The following is a 16,661-nucleotide window of genomic DNA, read 5'->3' as shown; positions in this document are numbered from 1 at the left end:
CTGGGAAGAGCCAATGCGAGAAACCCCACCAAACGCTCCGACAAAAAAAGAGGCGGCGCTCCAATAACCCCGCTTCGGAGCGCAGCCGGGGCAAACCCAGCCAAGGTGCCCACCCCGACGAAGGTGCACGCGAGGTGCGCACCCGGGGCAAACCGGGCTCCGACAACGTGCACGCAGCACCTTGGAGCACACTTCGAAGCACTCCCGGGTGCCCACCGGCGTTGCGCACCGTGGTGGGCAGCGAGGTGCGCACCTTTGATGCGCTGCCTTCACTAATTTCCAGAAAAGGCAAAAAAAAATGAGATTTTAAAATTTCCGTTTTGAAAGATAGTGAAAAAAACGGAACGCGGGTGCCATCTTGAGCCCGCCCTGGTGCGCAGCCCAGGCAAGGCATGCGCACCAAGGTGCCCACCCGCGGTGCACACCCGGGGCAAACCGGGCTCCGACTTCGTGCAGGCCGCACCTTGGAGCACACTTCGGAGCGCTCCTTGGTGCGCACCATGGTGCCCACCAGGGCGCACCCGGGGCAAACCGGGCTCCGACTTCGTGCACGCCGCACCTTGGAGCACACATCGGAGCGCTCCCAGGTTCGCACCAGCGTTGCGCACCTTTGATGCGCTGCCTTCACTAATTTCCAGAAAAGGCAAAAAAAAACGATATTTTAAAATTTCCGTTCTGAAAGATAGTGAAAAAAACGGAACGCGGGTGCCATCTTGAGCCCTTCCTGGTGCGCAGCCCAGGCAAGTTGTGCGCACCAAGGTGCCCACCCTGGCGGAGGTGCGCGCCCGGGGCAAACCGGGCTCCGACTTCGTGCACTGCATGGTGCCCACCAAGGCGCGCAACCCAGCCAAGGTGCCCACCGCAGCGAAGGTGCACGCGAGGTGCGCACCCGAGGTGCACACCCGGGGCAAACCGAGCTCCGACTTCGTGCACGCCGCACCTTGGAGCACACTTCAGAGCGCTCCTTGGTGCGCACCAGGGCGCGCAACCCAGCCAAGGTGCTCACCCCGGCGAAGGTGCACGCGAGGTGCGCACCCGGGGCAAGCCGGGCTCGGACTTCGTGCACGCCGCACCTTGGAGCACACATCGGAGCGCTCCCGGGTTCGCACCAGCATTGCGCACCTTTGATGCGCTGCCTTCACTAATTTCCAGAAAAGGCAAAAAAAAAAAAAAAACGAGATTTTAAAATTTCCGTTTTGAAAGATAGTGAAAAAAACGGAACGCGGGTGCCATCTTGAGCCCGCCCTGGTGTGCAGCCCAGGCAAGTTGTGCGCACCAAGGCACCCACCCTGGCCAAGGTGGGTCACGGGGTGGGTCCTAGGGTGGGTAACGGGGTGGGTACTAAGGTGCGTGCCAAGGTGGGTCATGGGGTGGGTGCCAAGGTGGGCACCAGGGTGGGTGTGCACCAACCCTAGCCAGGGTAGGTCACGGGGTGGTTGTCGGGGTGGGCGTCAAGGAGCCAAGGTGGGTGGCAAGTAGCCAAGTTGCGTGCCAAGGTGGGTGTCGGGGTGGGTGCCAAGGATCCAAGGTGGGTGCCAAGGAACCAAGGTGGGTGTCTGGGTGGGTGCCGAGGTGGGAGCCAGGGTGGGTCCCAAGGTGAGTGCAAAGGTGGGTGCCAGGGTCAAGGTGAGTGCCAATGTGGGTTCCAAGGTGCCAGGGTCAGGGTGAGTGCCAATGTGGGTTCAAAGGTGCTAAGTTGGGTGCGAGGTTGGGTGCGAGGGTGGGTGGGTGCCAAGGTGTGCTAGGTGGAAGCCCGGGTGGGTCGGCATCCCATGGGTGTCGAGTTGGGTGCCTGATGGGTGCTTCTTGTCAAGTTTTAGTCGTCGGGACTCATTTCGAGCCTTAGAGGTCGTTTCTTGTCCGGTTGCCCTGTCTTCGACCTGGGAACCCAATTTTGGTCCTCGGGTCCCATTTTTTTTTGTCTCGCATCCCACTTTTGGCCTGTGGCCTTTTCGGGGTCGATTCTCGTTTTGGGCATCAGAGCATGTTTCTTCTCCTAAAACCCAATATTTGTTTATTAAGTCTCGGAACACATTTTTGTTCTCGTGGACCCATCATGGGTCTTGGAACGCATTTGTGGTCCTTGGGTCCCATTTTGCATCCCGAAACTTGTGTTTTGGTGCTTGATCCCTATTTTGGGTGCCCACCTTGCACCAAGTGCGCACCCGGGGCAAACCGAGCGCCTTGGTGCACCGGGGCAAGATCGAGCGTGCACCCGAGGCGCCCCGAACATGCACCAAGGTGCACTCGGCCCACATGTGAGCGCAGGTCGTTGCGCCCGAGGTGGTGTGTGGGCACCGCGTTGCAGACGGGACACTGCACGCACACGACGCCCCGTCCAGGTGCACGCACGTAGGCCGGGCCGGGTGCACACCCGACGCCCTAGCAAGGTGCGCGCACCCGGGCAGGGCTCACACTTGGCGAACGGGGCGCACTTCGCGAGGGAGGGTGTGCACCTCGACGGGGGTGGGTGGCCGGGGTGGATTCGCACGTGGGTCGCGGTTTGCTAAGTACACACTGCGACAAGCTCATAACGGGTGCGATCATACCAGCGTTAGTGCACCGGATCCCATCAGAACTCCGCAGTTAAGCGCGCTTGGGCCGGAGTAGTACTGGGATGGGTGACCTCCCGGGAAGTCCCGGTGTTGCACCCTTTTTTAGTTTTTCGCCGGGCGTCGCAATGCTATTTGAATAAACCTTTTGCCCGTTTGCGTTCTCGTCGGGGCCGGGCCGGGCCGGGGTGCGCTGCCCGCACTACCGCGCGCGCGGGGGGCGACACCGAGCGCGCACCCGAGGCGCCCCGAGCACACAGGCCACGGTGCAACCCGGGCGTTGTGCGCGCACCCCGGTGCGCCCGAGGTGCTGCGCGCGCACCCAGGTGAAATCGGTGTGCACCTCGGCCAGTGCGCGCTCGGTCGAGTCGCGCACGTTGGCCAAGGTGCACGGTGATGTTTCTTACTCTAAGGTTCCGCACCAGACGCCCGGGACAGGTGAGCGAAGCTGGGCGGGGCCGGGTGCGCGGCCGGGGCAGGTGCACGCAGCTGGAGAGAGCTTTGGAGCACACCAGAGGTGCGCACCTTGGAGCACACTTCGGAGCGCACCAATGATGCGCTCCATTCAAAAGTTTCCTGAAAAGGCAAAAAAAGTTGAGATTATAGAATTTCCCACTTGAGAGATTGTAAAAAAAAAAAATTTAAAATGAAGGAAACGCGGGTGCCAAGGTGTGCGCGCCCGGGTGCGCAGCCCAGCCAAGGTGTGCGCACCAAGGCGCCCACCCTGGCGAAGGTGCACGCAAGGTGCGCACCCGAGGCAAACCGGACAATTAACCCAACTTTCGACTTCGCGCGCACCTGCGCACCTTGGAGCGCACTTCGGAGCGCTCCTTGGTGCGCACCAATCTTGGGCACCTCGGAGTGCACCATGGCGCCCACCAAGGTGCGCACCCGGGGCAAACCGAGCTCCGACTTCGTGCGCACCTTGGAGCGCACGAAAGGTGCGCACCATGGCGCCCACCAAGGTGCGCAGCCCAGCCAAGGCGTGCGCATCAAGGTGCGCACCCTGGCGAAGGTGCGCACCCGGGGCAAACCGAGCTCCGACTTCGTGCGCACCTTGGAGCGCACAAAGGGTGCGCAACCCAGCCAAGGTGTGCGCACCCCGGGCAAACCGAGCTCCGAATCGTGCGCACCTTGGAGCACACTTCGGAGCCCTCCTTGGTGCGCACCGATGTTGCGCACCTCGGAGCGCACCCGGGGAAAACAATGCAATTAACCCGACTTTCGACTTCGTGGGCACCTCGGAGCGCTCTCGGGTTCGCACCTCGGAGCACACCGAGGTGCGCACCTTTGATGCGCTGCCTTCACCAATTTCCAGAAAAGGCAAGAAAACATTGAGAAGGTGTGCGCACCGAGGTGCCCACCCTGGCGAAGGTGCACGCGAGGTGCGCACCCGGGGCAAACCGGGCTCCGACTTCGTGCACGCCATGCTGCGCACCTTGGAGGGCCATGGTGCGCACCTTGGAGCACACTTCGGAGCGCTCAATGGTGCCCAACCCAGCCAAGGTGCCCACCGCGGCGAAGGTGCACGCGAGGTGCGCACCCGGGGTAAACCGGGCTCCGACTTCGTGCACGCCGCACCTTGGAGCACACTTCGGAGCGCTCCTTGGTGCGCACCAGGGCGCGCAACCCAGCCGAGGTGCCCACCCCGGCGAAGGTGCACGCGGGGTGCGCACCCGGGGCAAACCGGGCTCCGACTTCGTGCACGCCATGGTGCCCACCGCGGCGAAGGTGCACGCGAGGTGCGCACCCGGGGCAAACCGGGCTCCGACTTCGTGCACGCCGCACCTTGGAGCACACTTCGGAGCGCTCCTTGGTGCGCACCAGGGCGCGCAACCCAGCCGAGGTGCCCACCCCAGCGAAGGTGCACGCGAGGTGCGCACCCGGGGCAAACCGGGCTCCGACTTCGTGCACGCCATGGTGCCCACCGCGGCGAAGGTGCACGCGAGGTGCGCACCCGGGGCAAACCGGGCTCCGACTTCGTGCACGCCATGGTGCCCACCGCGGCGAAGGTGCACGCGAGGTGCGCACCCGGGGCAAACCGGGCTCCGACTTCGTGCACGCCGCACCTTGGAGCACACTTCGGAGCGCTCCTTGGTGCGCACCATGGTGCCCACCAGGGCGCGCAACCCCGCCGAAGGTGCACGCGAGGTGCGCACCCGGGGCAAACCGGGCTCCGACTTCGTGCACGCCGCACCTTGGAGCACACTTCGGAGCGCTCCTTGGTGCGCACCAGGGCGCGCAACCCCGCCGAAGGTGCACGCGAGGTGCGCACCCGGGGCAAACCGGGCTCCGACTTCGTGCACGCCATGGTGCGCACCAGGGTGCCCACCGCGGCGAAGGTGCGCACCCGGGGCAAACCGGGCTCCGACTTCGTGCACGCCGCACCTTGGAGCACACTTCGGAGCGCTCCTTGGTGCGCACCAGGGCGCGCAACCCAGCCGAGGTGCCCACCCCGGCGAAGGTGCACGCGAGGTGCGCACCCGGGGCAAACCGGGCTCCGACTTCGTGCACGCCATGGTGCCCACCGCGGCGAAGGTGCGCACCCGGGGCAAACCGGGCTAGGACTTCGTGCACGCCGCACCTTGGAGCACACTTCGGAGCGCTCCTTGGTGCGCACCATGGTGCCCACCAGGCCGCGCAACCCAGCCAAGGTGTGCGCACCAAGGTGCACGCGAGGTGCGCACCCGGGGCAAACCGGGGTCCGGCTTCGTGCACGCCGCACCTTGGAGCACACATCGGGGCGCTCCCGGGTTCGCACCGGCGTTGCGCACCGTGGTGGGCACCTCGGAGCGCACCGTGGTGGGCACCTCGGAGCACACCAAGGTGGGCAGCGAGGTGCGCACCTTTGATGCGATGCCTTCACTAATTTCCATAAAAGGCAAAAGAAAACGAGATTTTAAAATTTCCGTTTTGAAAGATAGTGAGAAAAAGGGAATGCTGGTGCCATCTTGAGCCCGCCCTGGTGCGCAGCCCAGCCAAGGTGTGCGCACCAAGGTGCCCACCCTGGCGAAGGTGCGCGCCCGGGCAATTAACCCAACTTCCAACTTCGCGCGCGCCAGGGTGGGAGCGCACCCAACAACCGGGCCTGGGAAGAGCCAATGCGAGAAACCCCACCAAACGCTCTGACAAAAAAAGAGGGGGCGCTCCAGTAACCCCGCTTCGGAGCGCACCCTGGGCAAACCCAGCCAGGGTGCCCACCCCGGCCAAGGTGCAGGCGAGGTGCGCACCCGGGGCAAACCGGGCTCCGACAACGTGCACGCCGCACCTTGGAGCACACTTCGTAGCGCTCCCGGGTGCGCACCTCAGAGCACACCAAGGTGGGCAGCGAGGTGCGCACCTTTGATGCGCTGCCTTCACTAATTTCCAGAAAAGGCAAAAAAAAGAGGAGATTTTAAAATTTCCGTTTTGAAAGATAGTGAAAAAAACGGAACGCGGGTGCCATCTTGAGCCCGCCCTGGTGCACAGCCCAGGTAAGGTGCCCACCCTGGCAAAGGTGCGCACCCGGGCAATTAACCCTACTTCCGACTTCGTGCGCGCCAGGGTGGCAACCGGGCCTGGGAAGAGCCAATGCGAGAAACCCCACCAAACGCTCCGACAAAAAAAGAGGCGGCGCTCCAATAACCCCGCTTCGGAGCGCAGCCGGGGCAAACCCAGCCAAGGTGCCCACCCCGACGAAGGTGCACGCGAGGTGCGCACCCGGGGCAAACCGGGCTCCGACAACGTGCACGCAGCACCTTGGAGCACACTTCGAAGCACTCCCGGGTGCCCACCGGCGTTGCGCACCGTGGTGGGCAGCGAGGTGCGCACCTTTGATGCGCTGCCTTCACTAATTTCCAGAAAAGGCAAAAAAAAATGAGATTTTAAAATTTCCGTTTTGAAAGATAGTGAAAAAAACGGAACGCGGGTGCCATCTTGAGCCCGCCCTGGTGCGCAGCCCAGGCAAGGCATGCGCACCAAGGTGCCCACCCGCGGTGCACACCCGGGGCAAACCGGGCTCCGACTTCGTGCAGGCCGCACCTTGGAGCACACTTCGGAGCGCTCCTTGGTGCGCACCATGGTGCCCACCAGGGCGCACCCGGGGCAAACCGGGCTCCGACTTCGTGCACGCCGCACCTTGGAGCACACATCGGAGCGCTCCCAGGTTCGCACCAGCGTTGCGCACCTTTGATGCGCTGCCTTCACTAATTTCCAGAAAAGGCAAAAAAAAATGATATTTTAAAATTTCCGTTCTGAAAGATAGTGAAAAAAACGGAACGCGGGTGCCATCTTGAGCCCTTCCTGGTGCGCAGCCCAGGCAAGTTGTGCGCACCAAGGTGCCCACCCTGGCGGAGGTGCGCGCCCGGGGCAAACCGGGCTCCGACTTCGTGCACTGCATGGTGCCCACCAAGGCGCGCAACCCAGCCAAGGTGCCCACCGCAGCGAAGGTGCACGCGAGGTGCGCACCCGAGGTGCACACCCGGGGCAAACCGAGCTCCGACTTCGTGCACGCCGCACCTTGGAGCACACTTCAGAGCGCTCCTTGGTGCGCACCAGGGCGCGCAACCCAGCCAAGGTGCTCACCCCGGCGAAGGTGCACGCGAGGTGCGCACCCGGGGCAAGCCGGGCTCGGACTTCGTGCACGCCGCACCTTGGAGCACACATCGGAGCGCTCCCGGGTTCGCACCAGCATTGCGCACCTTTGATGCGCTGCCTTCACTAATTTCCAGAAAAGGCAAAAAAAAAAAAAAAACGAGATTTTAAAATTTCCGTTTTGAAAGATAGTGAAAAAAACGGAACGCGGGTGCCATCTTGAGCCCGCCCTGGTGTGCAGCCCAGGCAAGTTGTGCGCACCAAGGCACCCACCCTGGCCAAGGTGGGTCACGGGGTGGGTCCTAGGGTGGGTAACGGGGTGGGTACTAAGGTGCGTGCCAAGGTGGGTCATGGGGTGGGTGCCAAGGTGGGCACCAGGGTGGGTGTGCACCAACCCTAGCCAGGGTAGGTCACGGGGTGGTTGTCGGGGTGGGCGTCAAGGAGCCAAGGTGGGTGGCAAGTAGCCAAGTTGCGTGCCAAGGTGGGTGTCGGGGTGGGTGCCAAGGATCCAAGGTGGGTGCCAAGGAACCAAGGTGGGTGTCTGGGTGGGTGCCGAGGTGGGAGCCAGGGTGGGTCCCAAGGTGAGTGCAAAGGTGGGTGCCAGGGTCAAGGTGAGTGCCAATGTGGGTTCCAAGGTGCCAGGGTCAGGGTGAGTGCCAATGTGGGTTCAAAGGTGCTAAGTTGGGTGCGAGGTTGGGTGCGAGGGTGGGTGGGTGCCAAGGTGTGCTAGGTGGAAGCCCGGGTGGGTCGGCATCCCATGGGTGTCGAGTTGGGTGCCTGATGGGTGCTTCTTGTCAAGTTTTAGTCGTCGGGACTCATTTCGAGCCTTAGAGGTCGTTTCTTGTCCGGTTGCCCTGTCTTCGACCTGGGAACCCAATTTTGGTCCTCGGGTCCCATTTTTTTTTGTCTCGCATCCCACTTTTGGCCTGTGGCCTTTTCGGGGTCGATTCTCGTTTTGGGCATCAGAGCATGTTTCTTCTCCTAAAACCCAATATTTGTTTATTAAGTCTCGGAACACATTTTTGTTCTCGTGGACCCATCATGGGTCTTGGAACGCATTTGTGGTCCTTGGGTCCCATTTTGCATCCCGAAACTTGTGTTTTGGTGCTTGATCCCTATTTTGGGTGCCCACCTTGCACCAAGTGCGCACCCGGGGCAAACCGAGCGCCTTGGTGCACCGGGGCAAGATCGAGCGTGCACCCGAGGCGCCCCGAACATGCACCAAGGTGCACTCGGCCCACATGTGAGCGCAGGTCGTTGCGCCCGAGGTGGTGTGTGGGCACCGCGTTGCAGACGGGACACTGCACGCACACGACGCCCCGTCCAGGTGCACGCACGTAGGCCGGGCCGGGTGCACACCCGACGCCCTAGCAAGGTGCGCGCACCCGGGCAGGGCTCACACTTGGCGAACGGGGCGCACTTCGCGAGGGAGGGTGTGCACCTCGACGGGGGTGGGTGGCCGGGGTGGATTCGCACGTGGGTCGCGGTTTGCTAAGTACACACTGCGACAAGCTCATAACGGGTGCGATCATACCAGCGTTAGTGCACCGGATCCCATCAGAACTCCGCAGTTAAGCGCGCTTGGGCCGGAGTAGTACTGGGATGGGTGACCTCTCGGGAAGTCCCGGTGTTGCACCCTTTCTTAGTTTTTCGCCGGGCGTCGCAATGCTATTTGAATAAACCTTTTGCCCGTTTGCGTTCTCGTCGGGGCCGGGCCGGGCCGGGGTGCGCTGCCCGCACTACCGCGCGCGCGGGGGCGACACCGAGCGCGCACCCGAGGCGCCCCGAGCACACAGGCCACGGTGCAACCCGGGCGTTGTGCGCGCACCCCGGTGCGCCCGAGGTGCTGCGCGCGCACCCAGGTGAAATCGGTGTGCACCTCGGCCAGTGCGCGCTCGGTCGAGTCGCGCACGTTGGCCAAGGTGCACGGTGATGTTTCTTACTCTAAGGTTCCGCACCAGACGCCCGGGACAGGTGAGCGAAGCTGGGCGGGGCCGGGTGCGCGGCCGGGGCAGGTGCACGCAGCTGGAGAGAGCTTTGGAGCACACCAGAGGTGCGCACCTTGGAGCACACTTCGGAGCGCACCAATGATGCGCTCCATTCAAAAGTTTCCTGAAAAGGCAAAAAAAGTTGAGATTATAGAATTTCCCACTTGAGAGATTGTAAAAAAAAAAAATTTAAAATGAAGGAAACGCGGGTGCCAAGGTGTGCGCGCCCGGGTGCGCAGCCCAGCCAAGGTGTGCGCACCAAGGCGCCCACCCTGGCGAAGGTGCACGCAAGGTGCGCACCCGAGGCAAACCGGACAATTAACCCAACTTTCGACTTCGCGCGCACCTGCGCACCTTGGAGCGCACTTCGGAGCGCTCCTTGGTGCGCACCAATCTTGGGCACCTCGGAGTGCACCATGGCGCCCACCAAGGTGCGCACCCGGGGCAAACCGAGCTCCGACTTCGTGCGCACCTTGGAGCGCACGAAAGGTGCGCACCATGGCGCCCACCAAGGTGCGCAGCCCAGCCAAGGCGTGCGCATCAAGGTGCGCACCCTGGCGAAGGTGCGCACCCGGGGCAAACCGAGCTCCGACTTCGTGCGCACCTTGGAGCGCACAAAGGGTGCGCAACCCAGCCAAGGTGTGCGCACCCCGGGCAAACCGAGCTCCGAATCGTGCGCACCTTGGAGCACACTTCGGAGCCCTCCTTGGTGCGCACCGATGTTGCGCACCTCGGAGCGCACCCGGGGAAAACAATGCAATTAACCCGACTTTCGACTTCGTGGGCACCTCGGAGCGCTCTCGGGTTCGCACCTCGGAGCACACCGAGGTGCGCACCTTTGATGCGCTGCCTTCACCAATTTCCAGAAAAGGCAAGAAAACATTGAGAAGGTGTGCGCACCGAGGTGCCCACCCTGGCGAAGGTGCACGCGAGGTGCGCACCCGGGGCAAACCGGGCTCCGACTTCGTGCACGCCATGCTGCGCACCTTGGAGGGCCATGGTGCGCACCTTGGAGCACACTTCGGAGCGCTCAATGGTGCCCAACCCAGCCAAGGTGCCCACCGCGGCGAAGGTGCACGCGAGGTGCGCACCCGGGGCAAACCGGGCTCCGACTTCGTGCACGCCGCACCTTGGAGCACACTTCGGAGCGCTCCTTGGTGCGCACCAGGGCGCGCAACCCAGCCGAGGTGCCCACCCCGGCGAAGGTGCACGCGGGGTGCGCACCCGGGGCAAACCGGGCTCCGACTTCGTGCACGCCATGGTGCCCACCGCGGCGAAGGTGCACGCGAGGTGCGCACCCGGGGCAAACCGGGCTCCGACTTCGTGCACGCCGCACCTTGGAGCACACTTCGGAGCGCTCCTTGGTGCGCACCAGGGCGCGCAACCCAGCCGAGGTGCCCACCCCGGCGAAGGTGCACGCGAGGTGCGCACCCGGGGCAAACCGGGCTCCGACTTCGTGCACGCCATGGTGCCCACCGCGGCGAAGGTGCACGCGAGGTGCGCACCCGGGGCAAACCGGGCTCCGACTTCGTGCACGCCGCACCTTGGAGCACACTTCGGAGCGCTCCTTGGTGCGCACCATGGTGCCCACCAGGGCGCGCAACCCCGCCGAAGGTGCACGCGAGGTGCGCACCCGGGGCAAACCGGGCTCCGACTTCGTGCACGCCGCACCTTGGAGCACACTTCGGAGCGCTCCTTGGTGCGCACCAGGGCGCGCAACCCCGCCGAAGGTGCACGCGAGGTGCGCACCCGGGGCAAACCGGGCTCCGACTTCGTGCACGCCATGGTGCGCACCAGGGTGCCCACCGCGGCGAAGGTGCGCACCCGGGGCAAACCGGGCTCCGACTTCGTGCACGCCGCACCTTGGAGCACACTTCGGAGCGCTCCTTGGTGCGCACCAGGGCGCGCAACCCAGCCGAGGTGCCCACCCCGGCGAAGGTGCACGCGAGGTGCGCACCCGGGGCAAACCGGGCTCCGACTTCGTGCACGCCATGGTGCCCACCGCGGCGAAGGTGCGCACCCGGGGCAAACCGGGCTAGGACTTCGTGCACGCCGCACCTTGGAGCACACTTCGGAGCGCTCCTTGGTGCGCACCATGGTGCCCACCAGGCCGCGCAACCCAGCCAAGGTGTGCGCACCAAGGTGCACGCGAGGTGCGCACCCGGGGCAAACCGGGGTCCGGCTTCGTGCACGCCGCACCTTGGAGCACACATCGGGGCGCTCCCGGGTTCGCACCGGCGTTGCGCACCGTGGTGGGCACCTCGGAGCGCACCGTGGTGGGCACCTCGGAGCACACCAAGGTGGGCAGCGAGGTGCGCACCTTTGATGCGATGCCTTCACTAATTTCCATAAAAGGCAAAAGAAAACGAGATTTTAAAATTTCCGTTTTGAAAGATAGTGAGAAAAAGGGAATGCTGGTGCCATCTTGAGCCCGCCCTGGTGCGCAGCCCAGCCAAGGTGTGCGCACCAAGGTGCCCACCCTGGCGAAGGTGCGCGCCCGGGCAATTAACCCAACTTCCAACTTCGCGCGCGCCAGGGTGGGAGCGCACCCAACAACCGGGCCTGGGAAGAGCCAATGCGAGAAACCCCACCAAACGCTCTGACAAAAAAAGAGGGGGCGCTCCAGTAACCCCGCTTCGGAGCGCACCCTGGGCAAACCCAGCCAGGGTGCCCACCCCGGCCAAGGTGCAGGCGAGGTGCGCACCCGGGGCAAACCGGGCTCCGACAACGTGCACGCCGCACCTTGGAGCACACTTCGTAGCGCTCCCGGGTGCGCACCTCAGAGCACACCAAGGTGGGCAGCGAGGTGCGCACCTTTGATGCGCTGCCTTCACTAATTTCCAGAAAAGGCAAAAAAAAGAGGAGATTTTAAAATTTCCGTTTTGAAAGATAGTGAAAAAAACGGAACGCGGGTGCCATCTTGAGCCCGCCCTGGTGCACAGCCCAGGTAAGGTGCCCACCCTGGCAAAGGTGCGCACCCGGGCAATTAACCCTACTTCCGACTTCGTGCGCGCCAGGGTGGCAACCGGGCCTGGGAAGAGCCAATGCGAGAAACCCCACCAAACGCTCCGACAAAAAAAGAGGCGGCGCTCCAATAACCCCGCTTCGGAGCGCAGCCGGGGCAAACCCAGCCAAGGTGCCCACCCCGACGAAGGTGCACGCGAGGTGCGCACCCGGGGCAAACCGGGCTCCGACAACGTGCACGCAGCACCTTGGAGCACACTTCGAAGCACTCCCGGGTGCCCACCGGCGTTGCGCACCGTGGTGGGCAGCGAGGTGCGCACCTTTGATGCGCTGCCTTCACTAATTTCCAGAAAAGGCAAAAAAAAATGAGATTTTAAAATTTCCGTTTTGAAAGATAGTGAAAAAAACGGAACGCGGGTGCCATCTTGAGCCCGCCCTGGTGCGCAGCCCAGGCAAGGCATGCGCACCAAGGTGCCCACCCGCGGTGCACGCCCGGGGCAAACCGGGCTCCGACTTCGTGCAGGCCGCACCTTGGAGCACACTTCGGAGCGCTCCTTGGTGCGCACCATGGTGCCCACCAGGGCGCACCCGGGGCAAACCGGGCTCCGACTTCGTGCACGCCGCACCTTGGAGCACACATCGGAGCGCTCCCAGGTTCGCACCAGCGTTGCGCACCTTTGATGCGCTGCCTTCACTAATTTCCAGAAAAGGCAAAAAAAAACGATATTTTAAAATTTCCGTTCTGAAAGATAGTGAAAAAAACGGAACGCGGGTGCCATCTTGAGCCCTTCCTGGTGCGCAGCCCAGGCAAGTTGTGCGCACCAAGGTGCCCACCCTGGCGGAGGTGCGCGCCCGGGGCAAACCGGGCTCCGACTTCGTGCACTGCATGGTGCCCACCAAGGCGCGCAACCCAGCCAAGGTGCCCACCGCAGCGAAGGTGCACGCGAGGTGCGCACCCGAGGTGCACACCCGGGGCAAACCGAGCTCCGACTTCGTGCACGCCGCACCTTGGAGCACACTTCAGAGCGCTCCTTGGTGCGCACCAGGGCGCGCAACCCAGCCAAGGTGCTCACCCCGGCGAAGGTGCACGCGAGGTGCGCACCCGGGGCAAGCCGGGCTCGGACTTCGTGCACGCCGCACCTTGGAGCACACATCGGAGCGCTCCCGGGTTCGCACCAGCATTGCGCACCTTTGATGCGCTGCCTTCACTAATTTCCAGAAAAGGCAAAAAAAAAAAAAAAACGAGATTTTAAAATTTCCGTTTTGAAAGATAGTGAAAAAAACGGAACGCGGGTGCCATCTTGAGCCCGCCCTGGTGTGCAGCCCAGGCAAGTTGTGCGCACCAAGGCACCCACCCTGGCCAAGGTGGGTCACGGGGTGGGTCCTAGGGTGGGTAACGGGGTGGGTACTAAGGTGCGTGCCAAGGTGGGTCATGGGGTGGGTGCCAAGGTGGGCACCAGGGTGGGTGTGCACCAACCCTAGCCAGGGTAGGTCACGGGGTGGTTGTCGGGGTGGGCGTCAAGGAGCCAAGGTGGGTGGCAAGTAGCCAAGTTGCGTGCCAAGGTGGGTGTCGGGGTGGGTGCCAAGGATCCAAGGTGGGTGCCAAGGAACCAAGGTGGGTGTCTGGGTGGGTGCCGAGGTGGGAGCCAGGGTGGGTCCCAAGGTGAGTGCAAAGGTGGGTGCCAGGGTCAAGGTGAGTGCCAATGTGGGTTCCAAGGTGCCAGGGTCAGGGTGAGTGCCAATGTGGGTTCAAAGGTGCTAAGTTGGGTGCGAGGTTGGGTGCGAGGGTGGGTGGGTGCCAAGGTGTGCTAGGTGGAAGCCCGGGTGGGTCGGCATCCCATGGGTGTCGAGTTGGGTGCCTGATGGGTGCTTCTTGTCAAGTTTTAGTCGTCGGGACTCATTTCGAGCCTTAGAGGTCGTTTCTTGTCCGGTTGCCCTGTCTTCGACCTGGGAACCCAATTTTGGTCCTCGGGTCCCATTTTTTTTTGTCTCGCATCCCACTTTTGGCCTGTGGCCTTTTCGGGGTCGATTCTCGTTTTGGGCATCAGAGCATGTTTCTTCTCCTAAAACCCAATATTTGTTTATTAAGTCTCGGAACACATTTTTGTTCTCGTGGACCCATCATGGGTCTTGGAACGCATTTGTGGTCCTTGGGTCCCATTTTGCATCCCGAAACTTGTGTTTTGGTGCTTGATCCCTATTTTGGGTGCCCACCTTGCACCAAGTGCGCACCCGGGGCAAACCGAGCGCCTTGGTGCACCGGGGCAAGATCGAGCGTGCACCCGAGGCGCCCCGAACATGCACCAAGGTGCACTCGGCCCACATGTGAGCGCAGGTCGTTGCGCCCGAGGTGGTGTGTGGGCACCGCGTTGCAGACGGGACACTGCACGCACACGACGCCCCGTCCAGGTGCACGCACGTAGGCCGGGCCGGGTGCACACCCGACGCCCTAGCAAGGTGCGCGCACCCGGGCAGGGCTCACACTTGGCGAACGGGGCGCACTTCGCGAGGGAGGGTGTGCACCTCGACGGGGGTGGGTGGCCGGGGTGGATTCGCACGTGGGTCGCGGTTTGCTAAGTACACACTGCGACAAGCTCATAACGGGTGCGATCATACCAGCGTTAGTGCACCGGATCCCATCAGAACTCCGCAGTTAAGCGCGCTTGGGCCGGAGTAGTACTGGGATGGGTGACCTCCCGGGAAGTCCCGGTGTTGCACCCTTTTTTAGTTTTTCGCCGGGCGTCGCAATGCTATTTGAATAAACCTTTTGCCCGTTTGCGTTCTCGTCGGGGCCGGGCCGGGCCGGGGTGCGCTGCCCGCACTACCGCGCGCGCGGGGGCGACACCGAGCGCGCACCCGAGGCGCCCCGAGCACACAGGCCACGGTGCAACCCGGGCGTTGTGCGCGCACCCCGGTGCGCCCGAGGTGCTGCGCGCGCACCCAGGTGAAATCGGTGTGCACCTCGGCCAGTGCGCGCTCGGTCGAGTCGCGCACGTTGGCCAAGGTGCACGGTGATGTTTCTTACTCTAAGGTTCCGCACCAGACGCCCGGGACAGGTGAGCGAAGCTGGGCGGGGCCGGGTGCGCGGCCGGGGCAGGTGCACGCAGCTAGAGAGAGCTTTGGAGCACACCAGAGGTGCGCACCTTGGAGCACACTTCGGAGCGCACCAATGATGCGCTCCATTCAAAAGTTTCCTGAAAAGGCAAAAAAAGTTGAGATTATAGAATTTCCCACTTGAGAGATTGTAAAAAAAAAAAATTTAAAATGAAGGAAACGCGGGTGCCAAGGTGTGCGCGCCCGGGTGCGCAGCCCAGCCAAGGTGTGCGCACCAAGGCGCCCACCCTGGCGAAGGTGCACGCAAGGTGCGCACCCGAGGCAAACCGGACAATTAACCCAACTTTCGACTTCGCGCGCACCTGCGCACCTTGGAGCGCACTTCGGAGCGCTCCTTGGTGCGCACCAATCTTGGGCACCTCGGAGTGCACCATGGCGCCCACCAAGGTGCGCACCCGGGGCAAACCGAGCTCCGACTTCGTGCGCACCTTGGAGCGCACGAAAGGTGCGCACCATGGCGCCCACCAAGGTGCGCAGCCCAGCCAAGGCGTGCGCATCAAGGTGCGCACCCTGGCGAAGGTGCGCACCCGGGGCAAACCGAGCTCCGACTTCGTGCGCACCTTGGAGCGCACAAAGGGTGCGCAACCCAGCCAAGGTGTGCGCACCCCGGGCAAACCGAGCTCCGAATCGTGCGCACCTTGGAGCACACTTCGGAGCCCTCCTTGGTGCGCACCGATGTTGCGCACCTCGGAGCGCACCCGGGGAAAACAATGCAATTAACCCGACTTTCGACTTCGTGGGCACCTCGGAGCGCTCTCGGGTTCGCACCTCGGAGCACACCGAGGTGCGCACCTTTGATGCGCTGCCTTCACCAATTTCCAGAAAAGGCAAGAAAACATTGAGAAGGTGTGCGCACCGAGGTGCCCACCCTGGCGAAGGTGCACGCGAGGTGCGCACCCGGGGCAAACCGGGCTCCGACTTCGTGCACGCCATGCTGCGCACCTTGGAGGGCCATGGTGCGCACCTTGGAGCACACTTCGGAGCGCTCAATGGTGCCCAACCCAGCCAAGGTGCCCACCGCGGCGAAGGTGCACGCGAGGTGCGCACCCGGGGCAAACCGGGCTCCGACTTCGTGCACGCCGCACCTTGGAGCACACTTCGGAGCGCTCCTTGGTGCGCACCAGGGCGCGCAACCCAGCCGAGGTGCCCACCCCGGCGAAGGTGCACGCGGGGTGCGCACCCGGGGCAAACCGGGCTCCGACTTCGTGCACGCCATGGTGCCCACCGCGCCAAGGTGCACGCGAGGTGCGCACCCGGGGCAAACCGGGCTCCGACTTCGTGCACGCCGCACCTTGGAGCACACTTCGGAGCGCTCCTTGGTGCGCACCAGGGCGCGCAACCCAGCCGAGGTGCCCACCCCGGCGAAGGTGCACGCGAGGTGCGCACCCGGGGCAAACCGGGCTCCGACTTCGTGCACGCCATGGTGCCCACCGCGGCGAAGGTGCACGCGAGGTGCGCACCCGGGGCAAAC

At 63.5% G+C, this 16,661-nt stretch overlaps 3 non-coding genes across 3 annotated transcripts; all 3 read left to right on the top strand.

Moving 5' to 3' along the window:
- Positions 1-2,535: 2,535 nt before the first annotated feature.
- Positions 2,536-2,654, top strand: LOC131866720 (5S ribosomal RNA). Its single transcript, XR_009365320.1, has one exon. It is a non-coding gene; the product is annotated as a 5S ribosomal RNA (ribosomal RNA).
- Positions 2,655-8,644: 5,990 nt separating this feature from the next.
- On the top strand, positions 8,645-8,763 carry LOC131866732 (5S ribosomal RNA). The gene has a single exon (XR_009365332.1). It is a non-coding gene; the product is annotated as a 5S ribosomal RNA (ribosomal RNA).
- A 5,915-nt stretch (positions 8,764-14,678) lies between these two features.
- Positions 14,679-14,797, top strand: LOC131866719 (5S ribosomal RNA). The gene has a single exon (XR_009365319.1). It is a non-coding gene; the product is annotated as a 5S ribosomal RNA (ribosomal RNA).
- Positions 14,798-16,661: the final 1,864 nt, after the last annotated feature.

The sequence above is a fragment of the Cryptomeria japonica genome, unplaced genomic scaffold (genome assembly GCF_030272615.1).
Source record: "Cryptomeria japonica unplaced genomic scaffold, Sugi_1.0 HiC_scaffold_153, whole genome shotgun sequence".
NCBI lineage: Eukaryota > Viridiplantae > Streptophyta > Pinopsida > Cupressales > Cupressaceae > Cryptomeria > Cryptomeria japonica.
This window is presented reverse-complemented; position numbering and strand designations above follow the sequence as displayed.